The sequence below is a fragment of the Dryobates pubescens genome, chromosome 5 (genome assembly GCF_014839835.1).
Source record: "Dryobates pubescens isolate bDryPub1 chromosome 5, bDryPub1.pri, whole genome shotgun sequence".
Classification (NCBI taxonomy): Eukaryota; Metazoa; Chordata; class Aves; order Piciformes; family Picidae; genus Dryobates; species Dryobates pubescens.
The window spans coordinates 20,571,664-20,593,787 of NC_071616.1; the positions used below are offsets into that span (position 1 = coordinate 20,571,664).

At 39.2% G+C, this 22,124-nt stretch overlaps 1 protein-coding gene across 2 annotated transcripts in view; it reads left to right on the forward strand.

Annotated features, from left to right (window-relative positions):
• Window positions 1-22,124, forward strand: part of BRF1 (BRF1 RNA polymerase III transcription initiation factor subunit) — a 181,883-nt gene that overhangs the window by 53,182 nt on the left and 106,577 nt on the right. The window lies entirely within an intron of this gene.

Consider the following 22,124-nt stretch of genomic DNA (forward strand, 5'->3'; position numbering starts at 1 on the left):
AGGAAGGTAAAGACTGAAGACTGGTGAATGTGTTCTAGAGGAAAGAGGTACCGTGGGAGGAGAAGTGATGGGCAGCTGCATCCTCAGAGCTCAGAGACAACACGTTGGTTTTGGGTGGCTCACACGAATTAGTGGAGTGACTTGGGAGTCACAGGGGCAAGAGATATTATTTGGGAACAGATGAGTCTCTGAGGTAGAACATGTCTTTCTACCATAATATTTTTTAAGAAACAAAAATCTAGGAAGGAATAACACAAGGCACCAGTACAGATTAGGGGTTGTCCTGCTGGAAAGCAGTTCCATGGAGAAAGACTCTGGAGTTCTAGTGGACAGAAAGTTCTGCATGGGACAGCAATGTGCCCTTGTGGCTGAGAGGTCCAATGGCATCCTGGGGTTCATTAAGAAGTTTGTCCAGCAGGTCAAGGGAAGTTCTCCCCCTTTACTATGCCCTGGTGAGACCACATCTGGAATACTGTGTCCAGTTTTGGGCTCCCCAATTTGAGAGAGACAGGGATCTGCTGGAGAAAGTCTAGTGGAGAGCTATGAGGACAATTGGAGGACTTGAACATCTTCCCTAGAGGAAGGACTGAGAGAACTGGGGCTGTTTAGTCTTCAGAAGAGAAGGCTGAGAGGATCTTTTCAACTTCTGTAAATATCTGAGGGGTGGGTGTCAAGGTGAAGATGCCAGTCTCTTTGGTGTGCCTAGTGATAGGACAAGGAACAACAGGTACAAGGTAGAACACAGGAGGTTCTACCTCAACACGAGACACTTTATGGTGAGGGTGATGGAGTACTGGCACAGCCTGCCCAGAGTGGTTGTGGAGTCTCCTTTTCTGAAGACTTTCAAAATCTGCCTGGATACATTCCTGTGTGACCTACTCTAGGTGATCCTGCTTTGGCAGGAGGTTGAACTCAGTCTCTGGCGATCCCTTCCAACCCCTAATGTTCTGTGATTCTGTGAAAATGTGTATGTGGCCTGGGGAGGTATGGTAGGATACACAAGGCCTGTAGTAGAAAGAAATGTTGTGTTCTCTCTAGCAACAGAACCAGAGGAGTGGGAAGCTTTGGAGTAGGAAGACAGGATTTAATTGTGTCTGCATTGAGATCAGTTTGAGGGAGTGGAATGTATTTATCTGACATGGATATCTGCTTATTCTTTTTTCATAATGTACATGTCGCCAGACAGCTTCTGAATATGTGAGGAAAATTGTAGCCAAGTCTACTGGTGCAGTCTGAATTATGCCTGAGTAAACCTCACCCTGAAACTAGAAAACACCAAGTTTGCCTTTGTTCTTATACATTGATTAATGCAAAAATTCAAAATATTCCAGTAACTCTTATTTCTTTTAAATCTGAAAAAAGCAGGGTGTGACTATGAAGAGAACAGAAGTTTATTTATCTAAGGTGCAGCTTTTATTTATAGTTCTTTGGAAAGTTTAACGTATTATTTGAAATTTGAATTGATTTTTCCATCAGTTTATGGTGGGTTTTTTCAGCTGATTTGACACAAAACCCTAGGATGGAGCAACTTTGACATAGCGCTTCATTTGCCTTGCTTATATTACTTGTCAGTGTTAATGTTTCAAAGGGAGGATGACTTACTAGCTATTGACTGAATTTGGGAGGTGTTTCATCCTTTTGATGAGCTACCAATAAAAACTTTTATTGTTCTTTTAAAAAAATGTGTCTATATTATCAGTGCAGAAGCAAAGGTATAATGAAAAAAATATGTCTGAAACAGACAGTGATTTTTAAATCCTGCGGTTGGATGGAACTGGTTCTCAGTCTCCCAGGGGCTGAGCAATGCTGAACATTTCCAGTGGCATCTGACTTCAGCTGGCACCGACAGTGCTCTGGGCATTTCAGAATTTGGCTCTTAATTTGTTCCTTGGAATAGTAACAGTTCTCAGTTGTTTCTTTTTAATGTTTTGAACAGCTTTTCCACCCCTACATATGTTTGAATGGAAACAAAGGGCTCTTTAGCTGGTTCTGCTGTTCCCAAGAGACCGAGCTTGGGAAGAGCCAGGCAGGGTGTCTGAGTGACTTATGGGCTCAGCTGTAACCTGTGGCTGCCCTAGGGTCACTCACGAACAATGAGAGTCTGGCCAGGATTTTCCAGGTGGGATATCAGTTTGTTTTAATCAAGGAACATTTCATTTGGTCTGTAACCATTTTTGCTGTACACAACCGATAGGGAGAAAGTGTACAACTGTTCACTAGTTGGCAGTGTTTTCCATTGCTACCACCTGTTTGTTTGCTTTGTTTTGTTGTTGTTTTTTTTTTTTTTTTCAGCTACACCTTACATTCTAAAAGTCTTTTATCCCCCTTACCCCCCACCCCCCCTTTTTTTTTTTTTAAATATATTCTTTTTCTTTGAAGCTCTCTGGAAAAAGCACCCTCAGTTAAAACAAATCTTGTCTTCTTGGAGCACAATAAATAAAACCTTTTCCACATCAGAGTCCTCGCAAAGTTCCCTCACCAGCTATCTTGTGTAAATATCCCTCGGTTTGCCTCCAGAGGTAAGTTTGGGGCAGGTTTTTTCTCTCCAGTGAAGCTGATCAATCTTGATGCTGTGGGGCTTGCCAAGCCCTTCCCTGTGCCTGGGGCTGGAACAGCCTCTTGAGTTGATGTTTCCTAAGTCATTCAGGTGGTCTTCAGGAGCTTTGTGTGTAGTCGAAGGAGATGGGGTCCTCCTGGGGTCAGTCCAAGGAAGCAAAGTCAAGCCTCTGAGTTGTTTGCAGAACCTTTCTGCTAAATATTTAAGCAAAATAACCTCTTTGGGAACAGGCTAATAGGACACAGTTTAGTGCTGTGATGTCTTTTCGCTTGTAAGATTGAACTGGGGAAAGCGTAAGGCACTCTTCCTCCCCTGCTTCCTCTGCCCTGTGAACCTCCTTTTTGTTTGAGGAAAGATTATGAAGGCGTTGCAGGATCCCAGCAGTCAAGAAGGATTTGGGAAAAAAAAAAGGCCACCCCCTCAGTGAAAGGGGCAGTGCTTTGTTATTTCCTATTTGTCTGCAGTACTTCTAGTTTATTGTCAAGCTATTTGAATGGTCCTGGTTTATTTTCATGCCACAGTAAGAGAAGTTGTGAGTATATATCTTCATTTCCAGGTGCAGAACTGACACTTTCAAAGTTACCCAGAAAATCTATGATGGAGTCAGGAACTGATTTCTTTAATTCTACATTTGGCAGCAACTACTGAGACTTTCTGTCTTGTTGGTCTTCTCAAGAGGAGTTTGGTTTGTTTCCTCTGGAACATTAGCAAATAGACTGTCTTGAGAAGCTTTGTTTAACCTCACCATGAGAGCCTTTGATGGATACGTTCTTTGTTTCCCTACTAACACTTCAAGGTCTATCTTTGCAAGGAAAAGGGCAAGACTTCCTTTTTTATTAGAAAGGAAAAATAGGATCTCTAGCAAAGTTGGCTATCTTCTGACCTCTACTAAAACTTCCTGGAGACAGCAGGCCCAGTTAAAGTTAACTTTTGAAATTGGGCTTTAATAAAAAAAAAAATCTTAGGGCTCTAGTTAGGGAAGTTAATAAAACTAGTTTCTATTTCTCTTTGGCTAAGGACTTTTTTTAGTAAATTACTTTCTACTTTTGATAAAATACAGTTGGATTTAAAGTGTGTTTCATGTGGTAAGTGTGGCATGGACATGAGATTAAAAATGGATTTTAAACTGCACATTTAAAAACATATATACTATTTATTTTAGAGTGTGTGAGTGAGTGTGTGTGTGTGTGTGTTAAAGGATGCCAAGACATCACTTCATGGAAATTGAATAGAGTATGGTAGAATATTTCAGCTGGAAGGGACATAAAATCATCAAGTCCCACTGCCCAATCACTTCAGGGCTGACCAGAAGTTGTTCAGTTGCCCCTTGAACACTTAGAGCTTTGGAGCATCAACCACCTTTCTAGAAAGCCTGTTCCAGTGTTTGATTGCAGTTCATGGTAAAGAACTACTTCCTAATGAAACATTTACTTGGATCTGGAGTCTTGGAAGGGCCTTACCCTCTTAATTACAAAATGAGTTTTAAAGTTAGTATGCTTTTGAGTGAACGCATTTTAGCTGGGAGAGTTTCAATCTATTAATGTAAAATTGCAACCTTAAATAGGGTGTGGCTATAGTTGCCTAATGTTATTTGCATCTATTTCCAAATAATTAATGTGTTTGGTAATGTTTGGTTTGTGTGATTATTCTTATTTGGTACCACAGAAGAAAATGCTGGAGGTGTAGGGAAGAGGGCAGCCAAGCATAGCAATAGATACACTGTTGTGTGGCTCTGCATCCCTTTACTGCAATTGCTGCTCCTGGATGCTGTCCTCTGCTCAGAGGTAGGTGGCAGTGGGGCAGCAAGGCAGTAGGAGTTGGGACTGTGTCCCTCTCAGGTACCTTGTCTTGAGCATCTCCAGCTATATTGCAGAAGAGCCTGTGTTTCCCTAGGTCCTGTCTTACCTGGCAGTCCCCTCTGTATTCTCATTAGTGATGGTGGCATCTTGAATTGCTTTACTTGTATCTGGTGATTTGCAGTGTCTATTGGAGAGAATTCCCTCTTAAAAAGAAAAAAAAACTTGAAGTCTTTCAAACTGGTTGTATGGCTCGGCATCTGGTGGACTGGGTTGGAGACATGGTTAGTGGCCCTCAAGTTCTGCTCTCGTTGCTTGTGGGAGGAAGCCATAAACCTTACTTGTGCATGACTCAGATGTGGCAGGAGAACAGTGTGTGTGATTACTGACAGGCATTATCCAGCAGGGTGCCCTGTCGCTGAATGTCATCAACGCTTTCCACAGGGAGACCGTAATTTTAATGTGGAGATCCTGTACTTGGTGATTTTCTTTGTTCCTTTAAGATTCTGAAAATGTAAAAGGGGAAGGGAACTTTACATTGTGGTGTGTGTCAAGTCGACATCTTGCTGTTTAAATCCTTGTAGTAAATGCCCGCTATGGATGCTGCAGGGAGGGAAAGGAAAAGCTGCTCTAAGTGCAGTAGTGATAATTGACCCACTTAAAAGAGCTGCTCTAATTTTGCATGTTACAGCATCCTGGAAATTCAGATAAGAATGTTGATCTCTCCAGCTAATAGGATTTCTAAATATATCATCCAAAAGAAGGAGGACTGTAATTTTGCGAGTATGTGTTCAGGCTAATGTTTTGTTTAAAAATTGCACACACTGAAAATCTGCTTTTCTGTTCAGTTGTTACTAACTCAGGATAAAACAGTGTTTGACCTCTGGTACTGGCAAGGAGAGGCCTGATCCTACCCCATTGAATTTGCTGACAAAATTCTCACGAGCTTTTGTGTAGAATAGTGGCCAACTTTTTTCCCCTCAGGATGTCGGTACCCAGCAGGTGTCTCAAATTGTCAACTTTTCCATAATGCGACATGAAACAAAGTATCTGCACAGCTAGAGAGGGAGACCAGGTCACAAGATGGCCTATCAAGATTACAGATTTCAGTTGGTTTTGGTAGCTTTGTTACTTGTTTTCCTCATTTAAGGGAAATTTTGAACAGTGAAAGTCAAAGGTCTTCTGAATTTTGACTGCAGAAATACTTTACTGGTTTAGAAAGCAGTGTTTTAAGTCTCTTTATAGGCAGTTCTTCCTCAAAGCACATCGATAGGCACAACTGCTGAATGAAGTTTGCACTCAGTAGAGCTTTGCACTTAGATTGTTTAATTTTGGAGATTCTCTGTCCTTGCCCATGATACCTTTCTGTGTTGGAGCAAAATAAGACATCACAGTCCTCCTTTGAAAGGAAAGGGCAGGCTTTACTCTGTAGGCTTCTGGATTAGGTCCACTACAACCTTTGTCACTGTGAGCTGAATTCGGTTATGAGCAGGTAGAAATGTTTATTGTATTGGTCTTTGTCACCATGTCAGACCTTGTGTTGTGCAGAAATAATTGCTTCAGAAGCAGTGGGTTTTTAATGCCTATAATAATAGTCTGTTATTGCATGTATCAAAATAATAAATACAATTTATTGCATCATCCCTTCCCTCAGTACTTAGGCTCCCATTTGGAATTTCTGAACTGATGAGACATTCTCATGGTAAGAGTGAAACAAGGAAAGAAGCAAATGCAAAGAACAAACAGGAAAGCTAAGAGGCATCAATAATACCAGGATGAAAATGTGAGGGGCAGTCCTTCCTTTCCAGCAGCACTGAGAGGGAGTGATGCTTTGAAATGTGGTGGCAGAGACATGGAAACTAATGAAGGGAATGAAGGCAGGGATGAGTTCTGGGTGATGGATGAGGGGAAGGAAATGTGATGGCAGGGAGTCTCCTTCCACTGAAATAAATACAAAGGAGAGAAGATAAGGAAGGGAATCACACCTCTGATGTATTTGACCTTCAGCAATCCTTGCATGCCTCTGAAAATAAATATTTAACAATCTTCTTAAAGCTTAAAAGAGGAAATGATTGGGTTGGCTCTCAGCTTAATCCAAAAGTTTATCTCTGCATCTGAATTTTGGTGCTGATGTCAGCAAACCACCATTATAACTGGGTGGTGTTTTGGCCTGATGGGAGCTAATATGTTTCAAATACCGTCTAAATAAAACCCAGTATGGTACAGATGGTCATTGTGTAGCACGTTCTTGCTTTTGTCAGAGGATATGCTGGATGTGGTGTGGGATGTGGCAGAAACTCTTCCCCTTCCTTCCCTGCATGCCTACCCCCCTTAAGAAGAGAGGAGGAGGGGAAAACACCCCCACCCTCCCAACAAAACCCCCAAAAAACAGAAGAAGAAAGGGAGGGGGGGGAAATGTGTTACCTGATGCTTTATTTAAACAAATCCTGGTAGCAAACGTGATCAGTTACGGTTGACATTTTTGATCCAGTCAAATATTCCGGGTTGTAGCCATCACTAATGTTTTCTGCATTTTAATACTTTAGAAGTCAATTAGAAAATTAAATGCTCTCCTTCATTAAAATAATTTTGAAGATTGTATATTTGCATTTTAATGCGGTAAGAAGGATGCCTTTAGAAGACAAATTCACATTATTCAATAGTTTAATTAAGATCAGTAATGAAAAATAGAGTGAATAAAAGCCAACGTGTTGAGAACTATAAGCATTTCTGTGCTTGCTGTCTACAAGTACTGTGTTGGTTTGAGGTCTTCTAAATCTATGTCCGCATTCATTGTATTCTTAAGACTTACACAGCTTTTTGATACTGTAAGAACAAAGTGCAGATTTATCAGAGAAACAATATTATCTTTCAGATTTGTCTTGAAAAACTAGGATTGATTCTCATACCTGGCCTGTCCACATCTTGAAAGTGGTCTTGATAATGATTTCTTACATCATAATAAAGTATAAGCCTTTTAAAAATGGGTAATAATACTTTTACTACTTTTCAAGAGCTGTCCTGTTTCTTCTGATGCTTGTCACTAGGATTTTGTTTGCATGACAGTAGTCTTTATAACACAAACTTCATACTTTTAGCATTTTGTAATTTCATGCCAAGTAAAATTGTGAGCTGAGCCTTTTCTAACCTTTTCACTGTTAGCCTGCCTTTACAACAAGTCCATGTCCTTCCTCGAAGGCAAAAAAAAGTCTTTTATGTTTAACTGCCAGACTGACTCAGTATTGTTGTAAGTATGAATGATGTAATACTCGGTCACATGGTGGTATGTCTGCTATTTTCCCCCCTTTGAGAGACAGAATAATTTTCCCATCTTACCCCCTTTCAGCAGTTTTGGAAAATAGCAGCCTTAAATCAGACCCAAAACAACCAAAATCTTGATTTCTTCCAGAGCTCTGCTTTTGAAGCCAAATGTTCCCTATGCCTTCTTTATTTTGACTTGCTAATTGGAAATAAGACATTGCAGATAACGTGTGCTTTGAAGCTTGTATATTGTATATTTTATTTAGATATAATCCTTTAAGTGTTTGACAATAAAACATAAATTGTGGAGCTCTCATCTTTAGATCAGCTGTAAGTGAATGATGTAAGTTTTCAACATCCTAGTTTGAGAGAAACACAGTAGCCTCAGTGATGTTTTGACTGTATTTGCTGGTACAGTGCAGTGATTTGCTAATCAGAATTTTTAAATGGAGAAAACTAACTGTTTCTTCAATGAAGGAGCAGCTTGTCTGCCAAAAATGAAGTCTAAGCTTATACTTTGACAGAAATCAGAGTTTTCTTCAGATTCCTTTTGTATTGGTAAGTAGTGAGGAATGGTGGTGTCATATATGAACTACTCATGATGGAAAGCGAATTTCAAAAGAGGGGAGATATATAGGCACTAAAAATGCCTTTCAGTGTGGAAAAAAAATTGTCTGATTTAGAATATTCCATAATATTATTAAAACAAAGAAACAATTGTGCAGTAAAAATCCTCCTATTCGACAGCATGACATCTACTAATTGAAATGTGAAAGTCTTTATTGCATAAACCCCAGAACTCCAAACTTTGCCTCTGTCTTATTGCCAGGAGAATTTCCCACTTTATCTGTTTTACAGTAGTTTTCCTCCTGTAACTGGTCCTTTTAACTTTTTTTTTTTTTAATTGTGCTTGTAGAGAACCTTTTGGCCTTGCAGTTTCCAAGAGAAAACAAAGTTGTTATTGTCATTTCAGGTACTATAATGTGCAGTGTGATTCTAGGACAAAGAGCTGGTGTTTCAAGTTAAAATGCAGAAAATTTGAGAGGTTACCTAACTTGCTTTCTGAGAAAGCACCACTGTGTCCCTGCTTTGCAAAGATTTTGTCCCTTTCTGGCTAACTTGCATTAAAAATCTACCTCCCACCTCAGCTAGCCCCAGTGAAGCCATGGCTGCAGAGTAATGAAATTCTGCCAATTCAGTTCCAAAGGTTATGAGATTATAGGTGTGTTCCTTGTGACTTTCCCTGTTGAGGAAAAGAGCAAAAGAGCTGGCTGTCTGAACTGAGAATATTTCCTTTGAAATTTGTCATCAAAATCACTACTGGACCATCCTCAATCTCCATGGAAATGAGGAAGGAAATGTGAAATAATTGCAAATAATTGCAAGTAGTTACTGAAGAAGTCTTCTTATAAAAGAACATCTGGCAGTTTCAGCTGCTGCATCTCAGTTGGTACCTGAAATCAGAGAACTCTCTATTCTGTACTTGCCTGGAGCTGAAGGTTTGGTTTTCCTGCATGAGTATTCATAGAATCATAGAATCAGTAAGGTTGGAAAAGATCTCAGACATCATCAAGTCCCACTTCTGCAGAATCTAAGTTGAATTTTCTTTTCCATATGAAAATTTCTGGTCCTTATAGGATCAGTCTTCTAGTGAATGCAACAGATGGACTGCATCTGTGCTGCTGTCTCTGAGTGACTCCCAAATCGCTGCATTCTTGTCACATCTGGAGGACCCAGTTCATTGCCAGTAATTATTTCCAGCACATATTCAGATTATAGTTTTTCAGTTGAAAAATATTTTTGTCAGTGTTCAGTTTATTTATTATCTTCCACCTAGACTAAGCTCTCCCTGTGGCAAGGGAAGCACTTCCAAGTATTGGTTGTTGCTGTACTCATTCTTCAGTCTTTGAATTGGTGGCTTTGGTATTGGAGCTATTTCTCATAGTTGTTCAATGATGAAACAATAGACTTCTCCAGTCCTTGTTTTTTTTGCTGATAACATTGGCAGCCCTCCCAGCAAAGCTGTAAACTGGTTCCTTTCCTCCTATTTCAACTGCAGAATTTGGGAGCATAGTCACCAGACAAGGACATTGGCTGAGAGGTAGTATCTAGAACATCAGGTCAGCACGGAGGGGAATAGCTACTTCCCTTGATGCTGGCTGAATGTTTGCTAATACAACTCAGTATGTGGTTGGCCTTTCTTGGTACATGGGAACCTCCAGCTCCTTTTGTGCAAGCTCTTCCTTAGCTGGTCAGTCCCATCCTGTACTTAGCAAGGGGTTATTCCATCTCAGATGTCAGACTTTCAAGAAGTTCAAAGACAGATGCAGCTCCTGTCAGCCCAGTTCTCTAACTTGCTCCCCTCTGAATGGCCACCCCACCTTCTTGACTGCTTCCCCAGCTTCATGTCATCTGCATACTTGTCTAGGGTGCCTTCTGCCTTGATGTCTCATGGCTAATTGAGATAGTATTGTTCCCGAGGGAACCCTGCAGTAACTCTCTACTAGCTGGATTTTGCACTATTAATCACAGTACATCAAAATTGACAGCCTAGCAAATTCTACCAGCTAGCCAAGCCATGATATCTCCACAATTTGGCTTTAAGAACACTGTGGAAGACCATGTGTTAAACTTTGCTGAAGTCAAGATAAGCAGCATCCACCGCAATGCCAGTTTCCCCTGAGCCTGTGTCAGTTAGGGTGCCATGTAAAACTGATGGGTAGGTGGTGCTTTGCTCAGGGGTGCAGCTGAACTGTGTTTCCACTGGGTAATTTAAGTGTTGGCCAGTGCTCTGTATGGAGAATTTATCTTTGCGTAGAGCCCAGAGCAGTCTGTCTTCTGATGGGCAACACAAGAATAGCTCACTTATTTATTTATTATTTGTTTTAAAAGTTTGTTGTTTGTTTGTGGTTTTGGGTTTGTGTTTTGTTTTTTGGTTTTTTTTTTTTAGGGCTGGTGGCTAAAGCCTCTTTCTGACTTGTAGAAAACCCAAATTTACTTACATAAGGGGGAGTTAAAAGCTGGGAGGGTAGTCACAGTCAAACTATGCCTGTTCTTTTAAAGCTGTTGCTGTACAATCTGAAATGCAAGCGTTATGGGATGAGGGGAAGAGCAAACAAGTGGAAGCTTTTGCAGGCAAATGCCTAGGCTTTGAGAGGGGTGTATACCTAGTTCAGCTTCTTTTCTCAGGTTGTGTGTGTTTCTCTTTGTTTTCTATACTAATACATTTATTACATATGGTTATATTGATCTAATAGCTAAAAAGTTCTGGTTGCAGGACTGCAGTGCCAGTTTGCTTTCTTCTGTCTGAGAGTTTTAGTGGTGGAGGTGTAGAATTTATACCATTTTGTGGAGAAGACCAGTGTAACAATCCCCAAGGCACAAAAGGGAAGCAAAACTGTTTCCTCATTAAGGCGGTAGTATGATGTAGATATATTTCTGTCCCATGTGCTTCTATACTTCATGTTGCTGTTTCCCACAATATAAGAGTCCTGTTCCACATACTTGATTTTGCTAAGACTCTGGGATATACTTTTCACGTATATTGTCTAAATCCCTTGAAATTGTTAGCTAAAATTGTGAAGAGGAGCAATTTCTGCAGGCTCACTAGTTCTAGTGTTGTACTGAGCTTGTTACCAAAATCCTAGGCTGAATTTTGAAGTCTCAGTGTTGGGGAAAAAAGTTATATTTTTTTCTTGAAAGCTCTGCAGATATGACACAATCATTGAGCAACTGTAAACATGAGACTACAACAGCATTCTCAATTGTAGTCTGGAGCAGAGCTGTAATGTAGGAGCTTGCTGTCAGCGCACCGTAGAATGTTACTTGAAATTACACTGCTAGGTTACAATAAAACTACTGCAAGACTTATGTGCAAACAGTCTAAGGAGATCGTTCCCAGCATATCATTGGCAGTTTTTATTTTCCCAGAGGCAGATATGTGCATCATTACTGATTTCTCTTTTTTTTTTCCCCTTAAGAAGAATTCCAGCAGCTGAGATAAATTTACAGCGTCTTAAAAACTGATAATGAAAGAGCAGTCTCTGTGCTGTAGGAGGGACATGAGATAAGCACTTGCCATTGCTACAGCATTCAAAAGAAGATAATAAAAGGATAAAAGTTTAAAATGACACTTCAAGAAAATATTCCTCATTTCTTATCTTGATTAAAACCATTTAATGAAAGTTGTTAACTTTTAAGAAAATGAGAAATGCCATTTGCAAGTAAATTAACTTCAGTGTGTTCACTAACTGATGCTATGGAACATTGTCTTGCCATGCTTTGGGAGCTCCTACTTAAGTGAAGTAAATATTGACAATAATACGAAAAGAACTGCAGTGTTGATGACAAGCTGAGAATTTCAGCAGGTTGCTTAATGAAGACCTAATTTTTCATTAGGATATTGGTTTGGATATATTAGGATGTGTTTCTTAGGATACTGCCCACTTCCTACCTTCCTACATGCCTCTTCCCAATAAAAGGTTTTCCTTTTGCTCCTTAAGGATTCCTTTATAAAGATGAATAACCAATAAACAAGGACTTGACACTTGCTTTATCATTTTTAACACTGAGAACATAGGAGCTTCTTAGCTATGTGTTTTGGATAACAGAGGTTTGAAAATTAGGACTGGCATACTTGAAAGGAGGGACTGAATCTGTGATATGCATTGCATCCCTTTATTATAAGGAGTTCAGGATGTCACTTAACTCTTAAACCCTTTTTGCATGTTTTGGACAGGGAGACAAATATCTATTATGATTTGCATATCATAAACCTAGTAGTTAGGGGGGTGCATTAAGACAGAATGAAGTTTGGATCTTTGAAAGGCAGGGAGAAGGTCTGAAAAAGAATCACTGACTATCAAGTTAGTTTACCTGCTGGGAGATCGTAGCTGGAATATATTTGAAAGCTTATTTCTCTGACCCTTTGGAGAGACATGAGAACCCCAGAGTCAAAATGCAAGTTACAGTGGTAAGATAAAATCGGAAGATGTCAGAGCAGTTCACCAGAGAATGTGAGTCTGTTGTCTTCATTATAAAAACATGATAAAGAAGGATTAAATATTTTTTTGTGGGCCAGTGGCAAAAATGGAAATAGAAACCCAGCATCCTGAGACACAGCCCTCTGGGCTATGCCTTTCAATTTCTTAGGAAGAAACTGATTCCCAAGGGGAAGCATTTATTTCCCTTCCTTTCGTGTAGATAAAATACCAAGTGTATCAAATACCTGGAGCTTTATTTTCCCTGCTCAATAGATGATCTCAAAATTTTATTCTTGTAACTGGATGCTCTGAGAATTGAGCTACCTTAAATTCTTAGATATGTCTTTCTTCCATTCCATGTAAACTCCTCCCTTCACCTGCTCTATTATACTTGTTCAAGGACCAAATTAAATCTTTTTCTAGGGGCAAGTTTTAATACATTATTTAGTTTTAAAATTTAAAATCCAGTCTTTTAGTGCCACGGGTTGAGTTGCATGTGCTGATGATATTCAATACCATTCTGCCATCATGCCCGCTTCAAAGTGAAGGTGCTGACTGGAGCTGGAGCAAAGTATCATGGGGATTGAAGTTCAGTTTGCAAGATGAGAGGCTTCCTGTTCTGGTTGCCGCTTTCAGTTTCTAGTTTTTGGGCTGCTGGTCTTTTCTGCTGGGCTGGCCGCTGCGTGTTGCTGGTGGGGAACCATTTTATTTCTTGCTTTTTCTGCTGCTTCTGTGTTTTGCTGCACTTTTTGACAAATAGGCTAAGGTAAAGATAAATGGTATAATTTCCAGTAAAACTCTTTATGTCGGCCCAGATTTATTTGGTATGGGGGTTGGGTTTTTTTGTTGGTGGTTTTTTTTTTTTTCCCCCCTTGGTGTTACTTTTCCTCCCATCTGAATGGGGAGAGAGGGAAGCTTATGAGAGCAGGCCGTGTTAACCCAGGACAAGTCTGCCCTTGAAGGGGAATGTGTCATGTTGAGAGTTGTATTAATTTGAAAGTATGATGCAACACTTTAAGTACCTTTCAGGACTAGAGATAATAGTTGGTATTTAAAAACTTATATTAAAATATTAGTTTATTTATTTATTTGTTACTTGAGCCCTGTTCAGTTGGGGTCTCAGGAAGTGCAGATGTCTTCTCACCCTGCTAGTGATGGCTAAAGGTAATCTCTCCTTTGTACATTGCTGTGAAGTAAAAGTGGAGAAATGGTAGCATATTGCATGTTGTCCATAGGTTAGTAAATTCAGATTTGCCGACTCCATTGCTTCTGTCTGGTACCATATCTCAAGATACCTGTATAACTGTACAGGGAGGTAATCTGAATTTTCTGCTCTCTTACTGCTAAGAAAGCCTACAGTGGCACTCTAAAGCATAGCTTGTGAAAGACGCATTATTCTATATTTGGTAAAATGCTTTATTAGTAATTCATTTGGGATAAGCTGATATTCATGAGCCATAAGGCAAGCCCAGTTTAGAAAATGTAACTCTCTTTAATAAAAACAAATGCTGCATACCGTGCTGTTATGACTTACGTAGGTTTCTGCTGCAGTGAATGTGTAGCAAACTTTTAGTGTAGCATTTCTTAAAGTGAAAGCAGAGGTTGAAGATTCCTCAACCCACCAATGTGGTGCATCAGTTTAGCTCCATGTTCTCCTGTTTATTTTATTGAAAATGACTAAACCAGACTGCCTGGAGGAGTTCAGCCAGTGTAAAAGTGGTGTGTGGTCCTGACTCCCAAGTGATGCTGATAAACTGAGGACCAAGTGCCTAGTTCTCAGCTTCATGCTGTGTTTAAATTCTGTAACAAAGACAAGTGATTGAGGAAGTTATCATGAGTTACTATAATGCCTTCAATCCAACTGTCTTTGGTAACTACAAGACTATTATTTAACAGTTTGGTGGCATTTGTGAAAGTGCTGCTGGGTCCGTGCCCCAGGAGAGAGCTGGCTATAGCCCTTGAGCCAGTGGGCCTGGTGTTTTCCAGCAGAGTGCTGTAGGTATAAGGGAGGGTGTGAATGCAGAGAGCTCTGCTTACTGCAAGATGAGGTTTTCTGATTAATAGTACACCAGTAAGTGGGAGGGATATTCCAGTACTGCCTGGTTTCTAAATGCAAGAGTTCCCTTTGCTGCATGGCAGCAAGTATCCAGGTAAAGGTGGTATGTGCCTACAGGCACATGATGCAGAAGGGTTTGTTCTGCCATTGTGTTACCTGATATATGCTGATAAAATAGGAACACATCCAATGTTATACTTCTCACTGAAGGCCCTTAAGGAGTCAGCAGCCTCAGAATGGCAGAAATTCATGTTTTTGAAGCTGTACTTTTTCTTTAAACAAAGGCTCTAGCATCATAAGTTTTCTGCTAAATGAGTGGCACAGTTTTGTGTATAAGGTATTCAGTGATGCTTATTCGTGGATAAAGCCAATTCTCTGACACTGATGGGAAAGCAGCGCCTGAGTTTCTGTGATACTCTGCCATGTCCCAGTGCTGGGTACAGCAGCTGCCATGCTCCCATCCCAGCAAAGGTCTGTTGAGATAATTCTCTGAGGAGCACTTAATACCAGTGTATTAGCTTCAGTGTGGGTATGTAAGCAAAGATGTAACACTTGACTTCAAGCATGAAAAATGTAAAACATTCCACATCTACAGAATTTAGTTTTCTTCTGGTTTAATTGAGCACTGTAATGCTAATTTAAAAAGAAAATAAAATCTATCTGGATGTTTACTATGTGTAAATGAGAGCAGTACTGTGACAAACTTTCACACAGGAACTGTGTGTGCAGGTGTTATCAGTTTTATAAGATTTTGGTTTACTATAAAGTAGTCACTCTGCAGGCTTTTGCTCCTTATTTGTTTCTTTTTCAGATAAGGTAGGTCTTTGTGTTTTGAGAAAGCTGGGGAGAGCTCTGCAAACAGTGTTACTTAAAAGAGAAATTTGAGAAGGTGGGATGGGTGACTGAGAGATTGTCTGGGGCTCTAGTTTGATGAATGCTTTAAGCTGTTGTGAGCTGGCATGGCTTCAGAAAGAAGTCATCTTGCTTTGTCCTTGCCTGCTCAGTCCTCCCCTAGTTCATGCTCTGCCTTCTATCAGCCCAGGTGTTTGTGCAGTTACATGTGAATTGGGGAGTTAATCCAGCTAAAAATGGGCAAAGAGAAAAAGAAAAAAAGAAGTATTTTGGACAGTTCCCTAGCCTGGTTTGCCATGTTGCTGCACAGGAAGCAGCCCAGAGAAGGGAGTGGTAATGGGCAGTTTGAGGGCAGGTTCTGTTGGCTTGTGATGGTTGTGTGCTTGCCCTTTTTGTTTGTTTGTTTGTTTGTTTTGGGGGTTTTTGTTGTTGTGCTTTTTTTCTTTACAAACTCTTGCATTTGAAGTTTTCTGAAAAGCAGAGTGTTAGGCTCATGACAGTGCTGGTTGTCTGTTGCCACCTCTAAGTGGGAAATTATTTTTCTCTGCTTCTAGTTTCTGCCACTTCTCTGTCTCAGCCAACTTGCTTTACATTTTCAGATGTGTGTGTGTTGGTGCTCTGCTGAATGCCCACTTGTCATCTCAGTATAGTTCTAAATACGCACTTCTGAGTTTTGCGAGGCTTCTCTTGCTGTTGATACAAAAGTCTTAACCTTTACAGACTTTGTACACAAGAAAAAGAGATTAACTCCTTTACGTTTACTTAAATCTTTACAATCAATGTCCTCTTTCCCAAATGCCTTTTTTTTAATGCTCATTTTATTATCAAATTATCTTCTGTGCAGATTGTGAAGTTTCATACCTGCTTATGTGTTTGAACTCTTTTCAGACACTGGGTATTTTCTGCAGTGATTTTTACTCTTTACTCTTGTTTCTTTTTCCCTTGCAGCTTGAGCTTTGCTCCTTTCCTGGTGCCTCTCCCATTCTTGTCTGCCAGCCCTGCTCTTCTTTTAAGTTCTTCCTTAAACATTGCTTCTCCTAGCAACCTCTCTTGTTTTCCCTCACCAGTGCTTGTTCAATTTGCTGTTCAGGGGACAGGGTCTCTCTTTCTTGTTTGGAGGCTTTTTGTTGTTTGAATATAGCCAACTGTTATTTATATATGGTCACATCATCCAGGTTGAATATTAACCTTGTTTCTCTCAAAACTTTTAAATTAACGTTTGCATATTCATTCTTTGCCTAAATTTTCTTTTCCCAAGGTAAATATGCTAACTAGATTATCTTTCAGTAGCTTAGTGCATATATTCTTTGCATATTTTATCCATCTGGTATTCTGAATAACTGAGAGTTGACTGTACAAGCCATTTGGGACAAGAAATTGGTTTGTTGTTGGGTTTTTTGGGGTTGTGTTGCACTGTACTGTAAATTTACATGTGACTATGTAAAAACATTGCAATATCTCACAAACCAGGTTATTTACGTGAAGTCAGTAGTACTAGAAATACAGCCTAACTCAAACCCTTTGAAGACTATTCTCCAAGGGCAGTGTTTTCAGAAGTGTTGAATACTCACTGTATATTCAGGTAGCCCAGCCTGCTTTTGAAAATGTTCCTCTAAATGGGAATGACTCTGAAGACAATTATTAAGAAAAACTACAGGACTAATTTAGTAAAGACTGAGCTGTACATTCATTGGGGAGTCTGGAGGCTAATGTAGCTCACAGGCATGGGATCCATCCAGTCTAACTGGCTGCGGCGCCAGTCCAGCAGCCCAGTTGCCCTAGATTTTGTCTACAGTCACTAGAGATAGAGGAGAGAACTAGTGTCAGAGTCTAATTCAGATCTCAGTAAGCCAGAAAGTGACACCTCTAACCCTTTCTGTTAATGTAAATTGGGAAGGCTGAAGGAGTCTGAAATACCTGTCCCCTTTTCAATAATCTGCCCAGGTTGTTGTACAATGCTGAATTACTGCTGCAAACTTTGTCTTAACTATGAAGATAGTGATGCTGCACATTCTGAAAGGGAACTATTAAAGGAACATCCTCATTTACCTGGGGAAAGTATGTGGCACTGCTTTTTGTCCTTAACGTGGGAATTTACAATACAGAAAAATACTGTTGTTTGGGGGTTTTGTGGTTTGGGTTTTTTTTGTCTTTTTTTCCCCCCAGAGATGAGCTGGATGCAAAGGGGGGGGTGGGGAGGGAACCCTACAGACAAAGAAGCACAATTTTTTTTCCCCATGCATTAATCCACACATAAATGAAGTAGCTGTTTATAAAAATGGCATTTGTGTTTACCAGTTTGATGTGTTAAATGCTGCTTTTATTTCTATACTCAAGTGCAGCCTGTGCTATAGGGATTCTTTGCATGGGCAAAATTGCAAACTTAAACTTTGGAAACTGTCTTTTGTAGGATTTAAGCCTCGAGGCAAAGCTTTTATTAGAGTTATCACAAATGAGTTTTTGGCAAAAGAATTGGTTTTGGTTGTTATTTGCTAATAATTTTTAATTCTGTTTCATTGCAAAAAGAAATGTTTACTTTAAACAATTAGTGCTGTCAGTCAGTTTTAATTAATTGCTGATTGAAAGGGTGGAAGTTTGTAAAGCAGCAGATATATAATTGTGAGAAGTCATAATCAAAAATTATTTGGTCTATGAAAAAATATGGAAAGGGAGCTTTGTGAACTGAGTGTTGAACTGAAAGGTGGAAAAGTGGGTTCAGGGACAGCCAAATGCTCTCACTTCTTTCTTTTGTTTCCTTTTTTAACCCTGGTATCACTTTTATGTCCACCCTGCCATTTGTTTTATCTCCATGTATTTGTTATTGTAAATGCTTCTGGGAAGTTTACATCTCTTATGTAGCTTATACAGAACCCTAACACTGAAACTGCAAATACTTAATTACATTTAGAACTTGAGAAAATTTTAATAATCAGAAAATTTTCTGCTTTTCAGTCAAATTTCCTATTCAGCTTCGCTTTTTCTTTTTGTTTGCAGCCAGCTGAACTGATCTTACTGAGTATAGAGTGACCTTATGTTTAAATATTTGATACATTTAATCGATCAGGTTTTATTTTTTGTGTTAGAAACATTTTAGCTTCAATTGAAAAAAGTTTATGCTTCATTAGTGGAGAGAACCGCTGTTATGAATGTCAAATTTCTGCTGAGTGGCTTGCTGTCATGATTTCTTTGTACCAGTTCTTTTTCCATGGTATGGCTGGTTTTGTGGTAAGCTTGTACAAATAAGTAAACTTTGAGGGCACACTACAAAAACTAATTAACTAAAACAATTATTAGAGACTGTCTTTTTATACACGTCTGTATGTCCTGGATACAGACTACACACTATGCAGTAGAAGAGTTTTGATGCAATAGCATGAATTTGATTATTGTAGATTGCCAGAGACTAAAGTAAAGATTTGTATTTAAAAATTATTTTTCAGAGGGGCAGGACTCTACTGTAAATGACAGTTGTTATTTTAAAAAGGTCTTCTGCCATGTATTTCTGCATCTCTATATATGACTTGGGCAAATGGCAGTTTTGCCTCCTCCTAAATGCTAACACTGAAAAACAAAGGAATTTCACTGCATGTAAGTACCTTAGAATTGCTGGAATATGGGAAACAGGTTGGACAGACAAATGCGTGCTTGTTTTGGTGTTCAGGGTTTTAGGTTTCTCATTTTATTCATTTAATCATCAACTTCTGTTTCCTTTGGTGCTGAGAGTGAGATCATTATTGCTGTGATTCATGGGGCACTCACATTATCCACTGATTGCTAGATTATAAAGGCAGAAAAGGAGTGTTATGGTCACTCAGTCTGACCTGTTGCATCACATTGGTCAAAGGATTCCCATGAATTAAATCTTTTGAAGTAAATCTTTTAGGATGAATTCATTTTGGTTTAAGTTTTTAGTGTTGGACAGTCAAATGCATACCTTGGTGAAATTAGCTTGAAAAATGAACAAAAAAAATCAGTTGACACTATTAAATGCTTTTTTCCTCTTCCTTTTTTTTTTTCCTCCTTTCCCCAGTTGAGTGCATTTATAACCTAAATGCTTGTGAGTTTGTCCTGTTGTATTGTATGTGTATGTCTACAATAGCTTTCTATCTCTTTAGAACTTTTCCATGTGCTAGCAGGCTTTGTATGTAATATTATCATTGTTTTCTTTTGGCCTCAAAGAAAACACTTATGATTGTGTAATTTTTGAATACATATTAAGTATTATCTCCTGTTTTCAGCTGCTGTTGTATGTACTCCTGAACTGTTCCAACTCTGAAAAGGAGTTTGAAAACAACTGCCTGTTTTTACAACTACTTCCTGCTGATAATTGTGTTCACAATATTCACAGTAAAGGCCAACCCATTGCTACTGCATGACTCAAATTTCCCCTTTGCTTTTGCTGTGCTGTAGCAGCTACACATCTAATCAGGGAGAGAGATTGCTGGAGGCTACCTTAAATGAAATCCAGAAATGCCACATTTTTACTATGACCTTTGCTTACAGTTTCAGTGGACACTTGAACTAACTTCTCTGAAGAGCAAAGCAACTGTGTGTTGAAGTGTCCATAGTGTAGCTCTAAATTGCTTTAGAATTGCCTGAGCCCTGCAAGTGAATCCTAGCCCTAATCCTAATTCCACCACAGCATTTTTATCATTTTGAAGAGGATGAAGTATAATTTGCTATTTAGATTTCATGACTGTTACTGAAATGCCTAGGTTAGAAAAGCTTTGTGGCTCACCTAAACATTTGGTGTTCCTGACTCATCCTCTGTTTCCAGCAACAGCAGAGAGACACTGGGACCATTCACTTTGGTTCTTCAGCCTATGAGCTGCTTTTCTTTTAGTGCTCTGAGGTTTTTTGGGGGATTGGTTTTGTGTGTGTGTGTTTTGATGTTTTGGTGGGTTGGTTTGTTTTGGTTTTGTAGTTGTTGTTTGGTAGTGTGGTTTGTGGGGGGCAGGGGTGTTTGGCTTTTGGTTGTTGGTTTGGGTTTTTTTCCTTAAGATGTGTTCAAATCTTTTAGATGTGAGTGATAATTTTAGTTTATCTCAGTGGCAAAGGTATCTCATGGTGGGCATAGAATAACCAAACACATCAAGTTAGTAACAAGCTAGGAATGTTTTCAGGCCTAGAATATTTCTCAAGAATGAAGTTGGTGTAGTGATTTCTTCCTAGATCTGTTTGGACTTTAAAGTTGTTATGGTTCCTTGGCAATTGCATTGTTAAAGTATTTTCATTTTCTCCCTTCTCAGTACCTTGACCAAAAGGTTGCATTTAATTTAGTGTTGCTCTATGTAGATTTGTAAGTTGTATATTTTACGGACTGTTTTTGTTAGCAATTTCCATAGTGTGTTAGAATTTAATATTCCTTTAATGTCTTGCATGCTATCAATAAAGGATTTTGGACATTTTCAAAGGCATACTGAGTTTTCAGCTAATTAAGTATCCAGCTGTATTTTTTAATGCTAAAATTAGCTTTCACCAAATAATATTACCATAATGTGTTGAATTTTGTAACGGATTTGGAGTACTGAATTCATACGAGTTCAAAAACAAATTAGGATTGAAAATGCGCAAGGATAAAATTTCTTAGGGGGGCAAATGTTTATGTATAAACTGATTACATCATCTGAAATATTCTTCTTCCACAGCTGATATTTAGGGGGAAAATGTAGTGTATTACTGTAGTGTACTTTAGGAAGAACACACTTTAATTCTTGCATTACTGCAATGTACCAACTACACTGACATCTGTGGGTTTTTTTTAGTACTGGGTTTCTTAACACATTGCTACAAAGACAAACACACATACACCTCTGCATACATTTTCTTTGCCTGCCTTACACACTTTCCTTTCACTCTTTACTTTGACATTCCTTATAGTGGTAAAACTGGAACTCTTTTACAATGTGTAAGCCACACCTGAGTAGCTGATCGGTGATCCAGCTTGTGTTTGTTACTTTGATAGCAGTGAGAAGGCTACCTTTGTACCTTAGGCTTAATGGTGTGTTTTCTTTTTTCTCTTTCATTTATTGTAAAACAATATAAGTGTGTGTACTTTCAATGAAATCAATTGAAATTTGCTTGCCTTGTTTTTAGCTCTTGAGTTCCAAGTGCATCCACAAGGAGTAGTCGACAGTAAGCTAATTTTTATTTTTTTTTTCCCCCCAACATAGGATAGGATGGAGGGAATGAAAACTCAACAGATTTGTTTGGTCAGGGGAGTGTAGCCCAAGCAATTTTCTCTTTCCAGCTCTTCGACAGCTCATAGAAGAGGACAAAAGAAAGTTATTGTAGTTTTCTTAGGTTGCTCTTCCATCTGTTTTTCTGGAATCCTGTGCTCCTGAGCTGGCATAGGAGACTGATGATGTTTTATGTTCTTAAATGAAGTGTAATGAGACTATTGTACTTTGCTATTATTGTTTTGGTTTGGCTTTTTGTTTGTGTGGATGGTTTGTTTGTTTGGTGGGGTTTTTTTGTGTGTGTGTTTGTGTTGTTTTTTGTGGTCTTTCTTAGACTGCAGCGTATGGCAGGTACTGTAAGGTGTTGGCTTGTGCTTTGGGACCACCACTCCACATAGACAACTTGTGCAGTAAATGCAGTGGCTGCTGGCAATTTTTTTG